Here is a 12402-nt window from a genome sequence, read left to right on the forward strand (position 1 = left end):
GGCCTGAGAATGGAGCAGGGACTCAGCAACACCCCGGCCTCAGAGCTGGACAAGTTCATAGAGGACCACCTCCAACCCAACACCAGCTTCCGTAATGAGGTCAGAGCAGACATCAACATCATAAGTGATTTCCTGAAGGAGAGATGCTTCCAAGGCACGGCTCACCCTGTGAGGGTCTCCAAGGTGGTGAAGGTGAGCCCGGCCCAGCCCGAGCTGACCCGGGTGGGGTGGGAGAGGACCCTCAGGAGCCAGGCTGCAGCCCTGATCCTGTCTCCTCACCTCTGATCACAGCTGTGTGGTGTGGTGGGTTCTGCCCCCAGGTCCCACATCTGTATTAAAAAAAGAGCCGCCGGGCGGTGGTGGCGCACGCCTTTAATCCCAGCACTCGGGAGGCAGAGCCAGGCAGATCTCTGTGAGTTCGAGGCCAGCCTGGGCTACCAAGTGAGTTCCAGGAAAGGCGCAAAGCTACACAGAGAAACCTTGTCTCGAAAAACCAAAAAAAAAAAAAAAAAAAAAAAAAAAGAGCCTTAGCTACAGTTTATGTTCCACCCTCCCAGGCCACATCCATTTCAGAGTCAGGGAAACTGAGGCCAAGCTTGGGGAAGCAGTTTTCTGGAGAGTGGTGGATGGGGGGACCCAACCTTTGCACTGCTGTGTGACCTTGGGTGAGTGAATTACCATCTCTGTGCCCAGGGTTCTCTGCACACCTCCTATATTGATTGACACAGGACATGCAGACTAAGTGTGACACAGAGAACAGAACAGGACCCCACGTGCTGGTGACTGGATTGACGGATGCTCACTGGGCTGGGTCCAGGTCTGTCCAGTCAGACTTCATCAGTACCTAATTCTCAGTCGCTGTGAAGGCTGCAGAAACCGTGTTGTTAGTGGTTTTGTTTTTCACTTTCACGTTTAAAATCTTGTGGATGGGGGCTGTGTGCTTGCTCGTGCAGGGGCCCTCAGAGTTGAAGAGTGGGTGTCACATCCCTTAGAGCTGGTTTATAACACAGGTGGTTGTGAGCTGGCCTACGTGGGTGCTGGGCCCCAAATTCAGGTCGTCCGCGAGAACAGCAGGCACTTTCAACTACCGAGGCACCCCTCCATCCCCAGATATGACATTTTTATTATTACTATTTATTGTTGTTATTTACATCTCAACCATAGTTTCCCCTCCCTCCTCTCCTCCCAGTCCCTCTCCCCCTCCTTCCCTCTGTCCCTCCCCCCAATCCACTCTTCCTCAGTGTCTCTCCGGAAGAGGACAGGCCTCCATAACTATCAATCAAACATGGCATATCAAGTTGCAGTAAGACTGGGCACCTCCCCTCGTATGCAGGCTGGATCAGGGAAGCCAGTATGAGGAATAGGGTCCCAAAAGCTAGCAAAAGAGTCGGAGACAGGCCCTGCTCCCACGGCTAGGAGTCTCACAAGAAAACCAAGCTACACAATCATAGCCTATACGCAGAGGGCCTAGGTCAGTCCCATGCGGGTTCCCTGGTTGTCAGTTCAGTCTCTGTGAGTCCAGGTTAGTTGATTCTGTGGGATTTCTCGAGATGTCCTTGACCCCTCTGCCTCCTACAATCCTTCCTCCCTCTCTTCTGCGGGGCTCCCCAAGCTCCACTTAATGTTTGGCTGTGGATTCCCAGAAATGACATTTGTAATGCCCACTCAACAGTGGCTGGTGCTGACGAGTGTTAGTGATTGTGCTCAGCATTTTATTTAGGGAGGCTCTCCTTAGTATGAGTTCTTACTCTTTAAAAATTTTTGTTTGTTTTACAGGTGTGGATCTATTTTTACTATTTTTTTTCCTGTGGCTCTGTGACTTTTATGTTATTCTTTATTACACAAGGCCATTTTCTTATATGATGTCATGTGAGCATATTCCCCACAACTAACAATGCTAACAATGGAGTTCCTGACAACACTTTCATATGTCTGTGTTAATTTACTCACAGTCTCCTCCCACCCACCATCATCTCCCTCCTGTGTACCCCACTCTGAGGGTCGGCCTCTGACTTCATGTCACATGTGTGTCACTAGATTTCACATGAGAAAAAAGCGCTATGTTGTCTCCCGCCATTACCATCTCTTGTTCCTTATTTCCTTCAGACCCCTCCCCCATCTCTCCTCATAGACCCAGGTCCCCCTTATATCATACTCATACATATTTAAATCTGGATTCCACACAAAAATACAAAATAAAACATAAAAACCCTGATGTTCATCATTCTGAGTCTGACTTCTTGTACCTCAAGGAGACCCAGAACCATCTATTTTCCTACATAGATGCTGATTTCATTCTTCAGGGCTGACTAATATTCCACTGCATATGTGCTGGCTTTCTCTATCCATCCGTGACCTTGGGTGGTGGACCTCTAGCTGTTATTGACTCCGCCTGATGTCTGTCATTCTACTTGTTGCCTTTCAGGGCGGCTCCTCAGGCAAAGGCAAAATGCTGAAGGGCAGGTTCGAAGCCAACCTGGTGGTGTTCCTGAACAATCTCACCAGCTTTGAGGATCAGTTAAAGCGACGGAGAGAGTTCCTAAAGGAAATTGAGAATCAGCTGTGCCAGCCACAGGGAGAGAAAAAGTTTCCAGTGAAGCTTGAGGTCCTCCGATCGTGGCGGAAGAACTCCCCTGGGCTAATCTTGAGGCTGAGCTCCCCTGATCTTCAACAGGAGGTGGAGTTTGATGTGCTGCTGGCCTATGACCTCCTGGGTAAGCCAGCCATCCGTAAGGCTCAGCAGAGTCTGGAGTTGCCCTTCTAAGTGCCTCCACCCTCTCTCTGTGGTGTGTGTGTGTGTGTGTGTGTGTGTGTGTGTGTGTGTGTGTGTGTGTCATGTGGATTTATTGTGTGAGACTGTGATCATGAACTGTGACTGACACACCTCAGGAGCCATCCATCTTTTTTGAGAACTGGTCCCTCCCCAGCCTGGAATTCCACAATTAATCTTGACTGACTGGGCAGAGCCCCAGGAATCCTCTTGACTCCCCTCCCCAGCTCTGGGATTACAATCCTAAGTCACTACTCCCAGCTTCTCCCTGAGTCCTGGGCTTCCAACCTGGGTCCTCACGCTTCTGTGACAAGCACGTTACTCACTGACCATCTCTACAGCCCACACCTTCTATTCCTGAACTGAAAACCCTTATCAATTGAGAACTTCTCCCAAACAGAGTATCTCTTTAAAGCTGAGCTGGGGAGGACAGACTTTAGAATTTGGGAGTGGGAGTGAGAATCCATCAGAGAAGGACATTAAGTAGCACGCTGGCTCAGTGAGGGGATCAAGGCACCTCAGATGCCCCCTCAATTGACCAGCAATATTTGTGGCTGACTGTGGATTTTGTCTTTCTAAACATGAGGCAGCAGATAATTCATAGAAAATTAATAACTGAAGCATTTTCTCCCAAGGAATGGAAAACCTCAGGCCTGGGCAGAGGCCTGGGACACTGGAAGCCCAGCCACCACCACCCCAAACCCCCACATGCACACGCCTTATACCATTAAACATTAATGATCCTCTATATAAAGATCTTAACCAGGCCTGACACAGTGTGTCTCCAAAATTACAAATTGCCCAACTCTACCCAAAGACAACTGGGAACACCCTCTGATAGCACAGCGGGGCCTTGGGGAGTTTAGAGAACAGTGAGGCTTTACATCTGGGGAACACAGCACCCCCTGCTGGCCACTGTGAGAACTGCTGCTATTAACTTAGAGACAAGGCCACTCACTGCCCTTGACTTAGGAGAGCCATGGACACAGTGCAGAGTCTCAGGCAGCAGGGAATGAGAGGCCAGCCTGGGAGCAGGAGCAGGACAGCATGCTGTGGGAAGCTTCAGGGGGCTTAGAACCCTGCTGAGTGGAGGGGGTGAGAGGGGGTAACCCAGAAATGAGCTGGGAGGGCGGCTCCCCAGAAGTCTGTCTTGGTCGTGGACTTCCCCAGCCTCAGCAGCTTTCCAGTGGGGAAGCAGGGCCACCACAGAAGGACCGCCTTGAAAATGGCAATGTGGGGGACAGCCCAAGAGAGTCCCCAAGGCACAGCCCTTCCCACAATGACTTAGCAGATGAGCCTGACTGTGTGCTGGTCCCTGACTGACATTGGAAATAAGCACATGAGACCCTCCTGGGTCACTGCATAAATGGATGGTTCCCAAACTCCAACAGTAGGTAATTTTGCCCTGTGCCAGCATCATGGCTTCATGGTATGGCCTTTTGAACCACAGCCACACGCCTAAGGCACAACCTGCTGCCTGCCTAGTCTACTCAAACGTGCATACTATCACACACAGCCGCACACCCACATCTATTCCATAGCCTGTTGCTCATCCACTCTACAAGTTCACCACCCACAGAAAGGGGGGAGAGGGAGGGGGACAGGGAGAGGGGGAGGGGGGGCGCCACATCTTGCTGTTCTCAGGACCTGAGCAAACAAAACCACATGATATTAAGTCAGGCATTACAGAAAATCATGCACTGGAAACACACAGGGGCTGGGGAGGCAGTCAGTGGTTATTGGCAATTGCAGCACAAGCCTGAGGACCTGAGTTCAAACCCCAACACCCACCTAAACTTAGGAAGTGCCGCACATGGACCTGTAACCCCAGAACTGTGGGGGACAGAGACAGGAGAATCTCTGTGGTATAATTGTAATGAATGAGGCAATTCCACATAATTTATCTGGTCATCAAGAGAGGTTTATTTCTGGGGTAACCTACAGCCAGTAGGGTTTGGATACAGAATCCGGGAGAGATGAGGTATAGATGTAACCATCTTATTAAATAAGAAACACAAAGCCAAATGCAGAGTTAAAAGCCCAAGAAGTCAGAGCAGTAGCTAAGAGCTGAGACTTAAAACCACCTTCTTACCCTTCCTGCCACTGCTGTCCTTCCCCTCAGCAAGAGACCAACTTCCTGTGTATCTGTCTTTTCATTGACTTTCTATTCTGCCTTCTCATTGGTTGTAAACCCAACCACATGACCTCCTCATTACTGCCTGTCTATATAGACCTCTAGGTCTCTATGGTTGGTATTGAGATTAAAGGTGTGTGTCTCCATGCTGGCTGTATCCCTGAACACACAGAGATCTGCCTGTCATATGATCAGGATTAAAGGTGTGTGCCACCACCACCCGGCTTCTGCTATGGCTTGCTATTAGCTCTGACCCCCAGGCAACTTTATTTATTAACATACAAATAAAATCACATTTCAGTACAAATAAAATATCACCATAATGAGGTACCATCCAGCGGAGAACTCTGACTTGGTCTCCCATCCAGCTTCCAGGACCACAAGGTACCAAGAAGGAGCTCCCTCTCAACCACACCCCAGGAGCAGGTCATAGGCAGGTGTGGCAGTTACCTGCTCTCACTCTAGGGGCAGTGTTTCAAGGTCAAAGCTGGAACAGCTACCTACTATTCTGTGGCCTGCTGGATGCTAGCCAAGCTCCTCATTCACAGAGAGACCCTACCTCTGAGGGAGAAGGAGATAAACTATAAAGGAAGACACCCAGTGTCTTCTCCTGTTTCCGAACATACATGTACACTTCCTCACAAACACACTAACAAATTATACACCATAAACAAAATAGGGCAGGGACTCCGTAAGCATGAGATACATGATATGTAAATGCAGCAGACTGCTCCACCATAAACTCTGACACAAGCAGGAGTGTACACACACACACACACACACACACACACAAACACACACACACACACGACAAGCCCCATGCAGAAGACACTGGACACCAGAGCATGGTTGGCCATCATTAGATGACCATGCTGCTCTCTTGTATGTGACCTCAGTGTGCTGTTTCCTCCCACCGCTGTCTCCAGGGCTGTGAGGAAAGGACCACACTAGGACCAGTTGAGGGCAGGAATTTCCAGGACCACATGGTGTATGCAGTCCTGAGGGGTAGTGGACACATGGATGTATGGGGAGTGATGCTTGCTGTTGTAAAGCTCTGCCCTGTTCCCTGAACCCCATAGCCTGTGAGCTTGTCACCCCAGACAGACCAAAGGACCACAGAAGGGCTGAGGTGTTAAACTGAGTAAAACTTCCTTAACAGGTAGTGTTTGCTTCTACAGCAAGCCTGACCCTGAAATCTACAGAAAGTTCATCAGCAAGTGCACCTCCCTGAGGAAGGTGGGCGAGTTCTCCACCTGCTTTACAGAGCTCCAGAGAAACTTCCTGAAGTATCGACCAACCAAGCTGAGGAATCTCATCTACCTGGTCAAACACTGGTACCAGCTGGTATGGCATCTGGCCCATCTGCCATAAGCCCCGTCTATACAGGGGGTGGAAACAGCCAGAGAGTAGAGGGAGTATTCTAGTTTGCTTTCTATTGACATGATATCTTTGTTACATGACCAAACGGCACTTGGGAAGGAAAGGTCTTATTAGGTCACACGTCCCAGTCACAGTCCATCACGAAGGGAAGAAAGGTCAGTCACTGTAGCAGAGACGATGGAGGAATTCTGCTCACTGGCTTCCTCTCCATGGCTCACTCAGTTTGCTTTCATGTACAACCCAGGGTCATCTGTCCAGATGTGGCATCAACCAGAGTTGGCTGATCCCACCCACATCAATCATTAATTAGTAACATGTCCCCCACAAACTACCCTAGGCCCGTTGATGGAGGCGTTTTCTTGGTTAAGGTTCCCTTCTCCCAGATGTCTAGTGGACCAAAACTAACCAGCACAATTGACTGTTTTTCAAGTTGATGCACAAACAGACCACTATTAAACCATAACCTTTCCTTTCTTGCTTATCCCTAAGATCTCATGTCTGCATCACATTATAAAATACAATATAGCCTTCAAAGTCACAAAGTTAAAAAAAAAAAAAAAACTCCAACACTTATAAAAATTAGTCTCTCACCTGTGAGCACCTATAAAATTAAGAACACAAGTTAAATACTCTCTTATCCTAGAGCAAAGAACCAGGGCATAGTCACAATCAGATAAAACAAAACCAAAAATAACTTTGCAATAGTGCAAAATCTCAGTGTCTGGTGTCTGGGACTCATCATTTTCTGAGCTTCAAAGGGCCTGGCCTTTGTTCTTCTTTGGCTCTGCCATCCACAGCACACAGCTGGTCTCACAGGCTCAGGCCAGCTCTGTTCACATGTTCTGCTCTCCTTGGCAGTGGTCTCATGCTCAGGGGACCTTCAGTGTTTGAGGGGGTTCTCCACTACAGTTGAGGCTGTACTTTCTCCAATGGCCTCTCCTGGCCTCTCTCAGTGCCAGTCCTTAGCTGCTCTCCAGGACCCCTTCAATCCTGAAGCCTCAGACTAAAATGGAACCACCTGGGAGACATCTCCACATTACAAGGTCTGGCTATCACCATGAGATGCAGTCTTGGGTCCCTGGACCACAGCTTCTGTGTGTGACCATGAGAAAACTCTTTCCAGATGACTTGGCCTCCATGGTGCAGGTCTCTTCTTACTCAGAGCTGGTTTTCAGCCCCAGCTGACGAGAAACCACTGATTCTTAATTCAAAATCTCACACAAACAGCCAGATAGAGTCTTTGCTTCCCTCTGAAACCTCACACACCAGCCTCTGTCATCTGCCTGTCTGTCAACATTTGTATCTTCCAAGTTCCCACAAACAGCCTATTAGGCTCTGAGCACTCAATGGTTTTTCCAACCCAAAGTTCCAAAACCCTTCCACTATCCTGCCAAAGAGCAACATGGCGGGTGTGTCTCAGCAGTAGTCCACTCTCTAGGCAATGTCTGTCCTCTTGCTGTGCTTACTACGACAACAGAAAGCAGTTTGGAGAGGAAAGCTTGTCTGTCTTACACTCCCAACATCACACTCCAGCACTGAGGAAAGTCTAAACAGGAACTTTTAGGCAGGAACTGAGGCAGGGATCATGGAGGAACTCTGCTTCTGCCCGATACCCCTGGGATGCTGGACCTGCTTTTTGACATGATTCATGACTATTTGCTCATGGGTGACATCACTGACAATGGACTGATCCAATCCACATCCATCATTGATCAAGAAAATGCCTCCCAGGCTTGCCCACGGGCCAGTCTGATGGAGGCATTTTCTCATTTCTTGTTCCATCTTCCCAAGATGAACCAATCTTGTGTTAGGTTGATGAGAGAGAGAGAGAGAGAGAGAGAGAGAGAGAGAGAGAGAGAGAGAGAGAGGGAGGCACAAAAGGTGAGAAAAAAGACAGTGGAAAAAAAGTGGGGGAAGGAGGGTGGTCTTGTATTTTGGAGAAGGAAAAGGGGGAGGGAGCCTTGAAGGAAGGAGGACTTTCTGGGATTGTTAGAAATGATTTCTCCTGGTCCATTTTTTCCAATCCAGTAAACCCCTCTTCAGCCGTGTCTAATTCACTGTCCCATGTGTGCTCCTTCATTTGTGTCTTTGGCAAATCCTTCATGTCACTTTCTATGGCTTCTGCTTTCCAGCCACTTCAAGCTATTATTTCTTTAAATGTGTGATTTCTTGTTATTTTGTGGGTGCTTTTTTTTATGTGTTTGTGTGGTGTTTGTGTATGTATACCTGCTCATGGGAGCACATGTGTATCTGTGTGTATAATCACAAGGAGGCCAGAGAGCAGTTTAGGGTCTGCAGTCCTTATCCACCTTATGTGTATACAGGCAAGGTCTCAGACATGCATGCACCCACAGTGTGCTGAACCAGCAGGTCTGGACAGTCATATAGTCCTGGGGACACCCTTTTCTACCCCTCAAGCTAAAATTGTGAGCCAGCTTCCTCACCAAGCTGACATTCATGTTGGGGAACTGACCTCGAGCTCTCACAGCTCATGGGCAGGCACTTTACCCACTGGGCCATCTCCCTGGCCCCTCCCCAGTTATCTCAGAGCCTGTGATAAAACCTTCAGTAGTGAGCATCATTACACCCTCATTCCCTGATTATCACTCATGGGTGTCATGATTTCTCCTGTGCCTGCTGGCAAATGCGCAGTCTTTGTAGACCACACGATCTCCATCTCAAGCACTCAGCCTTTGGGTGCATCATAGGACTTCCCATAGGCTGAATCTATTGGTTGTATGCCAATAAACCTATAATGACAACATCAGGTGGCAGTTGAATTGACCCTGTGAGAAGTGGTCCCCCCACATCAGCTGACAGCCTATTTTTCTCATTGCCTTTCTCTTCTCAGTGTAAGGAGAAGCTGGGGGAACCACTGCCCCCCCAGTATGCCCGGGAGCTGCTCACAGTCTATGCCTGGGAATGTGGGAGTAGAGTCACTGAGTTCAACACAGCCCAGGGCTTCCGGACAGTCTTGGAACTGGTCACCAAGTACAGGCAGCTTCGAATCTACTGGAGAGTGTATTATGACTTTCAACACCAGTACATCTCTGACTACCTGTATAGTCAGCTCAGAAGATCCAGGTAGCCTTTATACTCATGTGGCTCAACTCTCCACCAGAAAGGACCAGGCTGCAGCAGAAATGGGGAGGTGGAAGTTCCATGTCAGTTAGGCATCTTCTGTCCTGTCACTGTGCTGGGTCCTGTCCTGCTGTCACCTGATTGACATGAGGACCTGCAGTCCTGGGAGGCGGGGGTGGGCTCTCCTGTCTGCAGATGAGAAGACCAAGGCTCTGACCTTGTCCAGACCCAAACAGCAGAAGGAGGGGAGTACACTGTAGTTTTTTTTCTTTTCTTTTCTTTTTGGGGGCTCACCACCCAGCTCCCAAATAAATATACAGACACTCATTCTTCTTCATGAATGCCCAGCCTTAGCTTGGCTTGTTTCTAGCCAGCTTTTCTAATTTAAATTATCCAAGTTTTCTTTAACTATTTTTTGCCTCTGGGCTTTTTATCTTTCTTTATTCTGTATATCTTCCCTTCTTACTCTGGGGCTGACTATGTGACTAGCCCCTGGTGTCCTCCTCTCCTTATTTTTTTCTTGCTCCTGCTTCTCCTCTCTCAGGCCTAGAATTCTCCTCCCATTTATTCTCTCTGCCTGCCAGCCCCGCCTATCCTTTCTCCTGCCTAGCTATTGGCCAGTCAGCTTTTTATTAGACCAATCAGGTGTTTTAGACAGGCAGAGTAACACAGCTTCACAGAGTTAAACAAAAGCAACATAAAAGAATGCAGCACATCTCTGTATCATTGAACAAATATTCCACAGCATAAATGAATCTTAAACAAATATTCTACAACAGTACATGAAGCAGCAGCTGAGTTATTTCATCAATAACAGAAGTCATAAGGGCTGGGAGGGCACCCAAAACCACCCAGACTAATTAACTGTAAACAATACAGTAGACTTGTCACACGTCTTGATCCTGTGTCGTCTTCAGCCCTCACACCCCATTCTTTTGAGACTGGCTGGTTCAACTCTCCCCATCTCACAGATTGGAGAGCATGTCAGACCCTCCCCAGGATGTACAAATACTAAAGGTAGAGGATTGGAACCCAGACCTTCTAGGTTCCTAGGATTCCTCTAGGCTTGCTCTATGCTGTGGGGCAGGGTTCAGGACAAAGTTTGGGTAGTGGTGATCTGCTGGGCTCCACTGCCCCTGTGCAGTGGTTCCTGGGACACTGAGTAGCTGGTCAATTCTCTCTCTGAATCTTGCTCTGCAGGCCTGTGATCCTGGACCCGGCTGATCCAACAAGGAACGTGGCTGGTGGGAACCCAGAGGCCTGGTGGCGCCTGGCTAAAGAGGCTACAGCCTGGCTGCAATGCCAACGCTCTTTTAAATGTTGCATGTCTCCAGTGGGCTCCTGGAATGTGCTGGTGAGTCCTTGTCCTCATCTTTTTCTCTTGCACACAGCTTTGGTCACTCCATCTCTTTGGAGAATATTCTCACAAAGATGTGATCTTTTGCTAAAGGTCTTCACACTCCTAGGCAGGCCAGCTGCTTCCCTGTTTTCCAGCCATTTTAGCAGCATTCAGAGATGTCACAGGCTGGCAAGATGGCTAAGTGGGTAAAGCACCTGCTGCCAACACTGGTGACCTGGGCTTGATCCCTGGAACCCTAAGGTAGAAGGAGAGACCAACTCCTCCAAGTTTTCTCTGCGCTTCACCTCTGTGCTGTTACACATGGTACATGTTACACATGACACACACACACACTCACACAAACTCTAACACTCACACACATTCACACCCAATCATACCCACACTTTCACACTCACACGCACTCACACACACAGGTGCACCCACACACTGACACACATAAACACAGAGTGTGAAAAGGAGGCTCAGAGGTGAAGCCACTGGCTCAGGGATGCTCAGCTAAGGAGTGGTGGGGCTGGGATTCCTGTGGACTCTGAAACCAGTGCTCAGGTCCATGGAACAACCCATCTCTCCTGTCTCATTAACATGTGGCTGATGGGACTCTTCTGGGCTTTGCAACAGGTAAAGAGGGACCGAGGAACCTGCATTTGGACCTTTCCTCTACTCGGTCAGGGGTCTTTCTGATGCTAGGGAACTGATGATGCTGTGCTTGGCCTCAGGATGGAGCTTAGTATGGGTACAGGGATGCTGGAACCAAACTTCAGAAGGTCAGGAAGGGAGTGAGAGGTGATGTGGGAGGGGCAGGGGATGGGGAGAGGAAAGGGGGGCAGGCTCCTTTAGTGCTGTCCCGCAGGAGACAGGTAGGTAGGTGCCTAGCCCCTCTCTCCCATTTGACAAACTGAACAGGAGCACCTTGGGTGGGGGCATGGCTTCCAGGGAAGGACCCTGTTCACCCTCAAAGGCCTGAGCCCTGAAGCTAGCCTACTGGCCACCTTCCCAGCATCCCATCCAAATGACCCAGGTGGCCCGTCACAGCACCCACCCTGGGGACTCATTTGCATCTTCTTCCCAGTTTGAATATGTGCTCCTGACATGATTGTGTGTTTTCTATTACAGATGGAAGTTGATGTGCCAAAGCAGGAGGTTCATATTTTCATCACCTCTGTCTCTTTTTTCTGTTTGTCTTTCTGTACGATTTTTTGCGAGCTTTTGCTGCAGAGCCCCTGCTGGTCTGGAAACCACAGTAAACTCTTCTGCCTCAGTCCCCCAAGTTCTGGAATTACAAATGTGAGCACCTCTCCTTACAATTTTAAAAATCACATGGGACTGGAGAGATGGCTCCGTGGCTAAGAGCACTGGCTGCTCTACCAGAGGTCCTGAGTTCAATTCCCAGCAACCACATGGTGGCTCACAACCCTCTCTAGTGGAATCTTCTGGCATAAAGGTGTATGTGAAGACAGAGCACTCATGCATAAAATAAATGAATAAATCTTTTTAAAAAATTATGTGTGTGAAAGGATTTGCCAGACTATTTATCTGTGCACCATATGCATGCAGTACCCAGGGAAGCCAGAAGAGGGCACCAGATCCCCCTGGAACCAGAGTTCTAGACAGTGGTGAGCCATCATGTGGGTGCTGAGAATTGAACTCAGGTCCTCAAGAAGAGCAGCCAGCGCTCTT

General features: G+C 48.9%; 1 pseudogene; it reads left to right on the forward strand.

Annotated features, from left to right (window-relative positions):
* Positions 1-11969, forward strand: LOC131898570 (2'-5'-oligoadenylate synthase 1A-like; annotated as a pseudogene).
* The last annotated feature ends 433 nt before the right edge of the window (positions 11970-12402 follow it).

This window comes from Peromyscus eremicus, chromosome 23 (assembly GCF_949786415.1).
Source record: "Peromyscus eremicus chromosome 23, PerEre_H2_v1, whole genome shotgun sequence".
NCBI lineage: Eukaryota > Metazoa > Chordata > Mammalia > Rodentia > Cricetidae > Peromyscus > Peromyscus eremicus.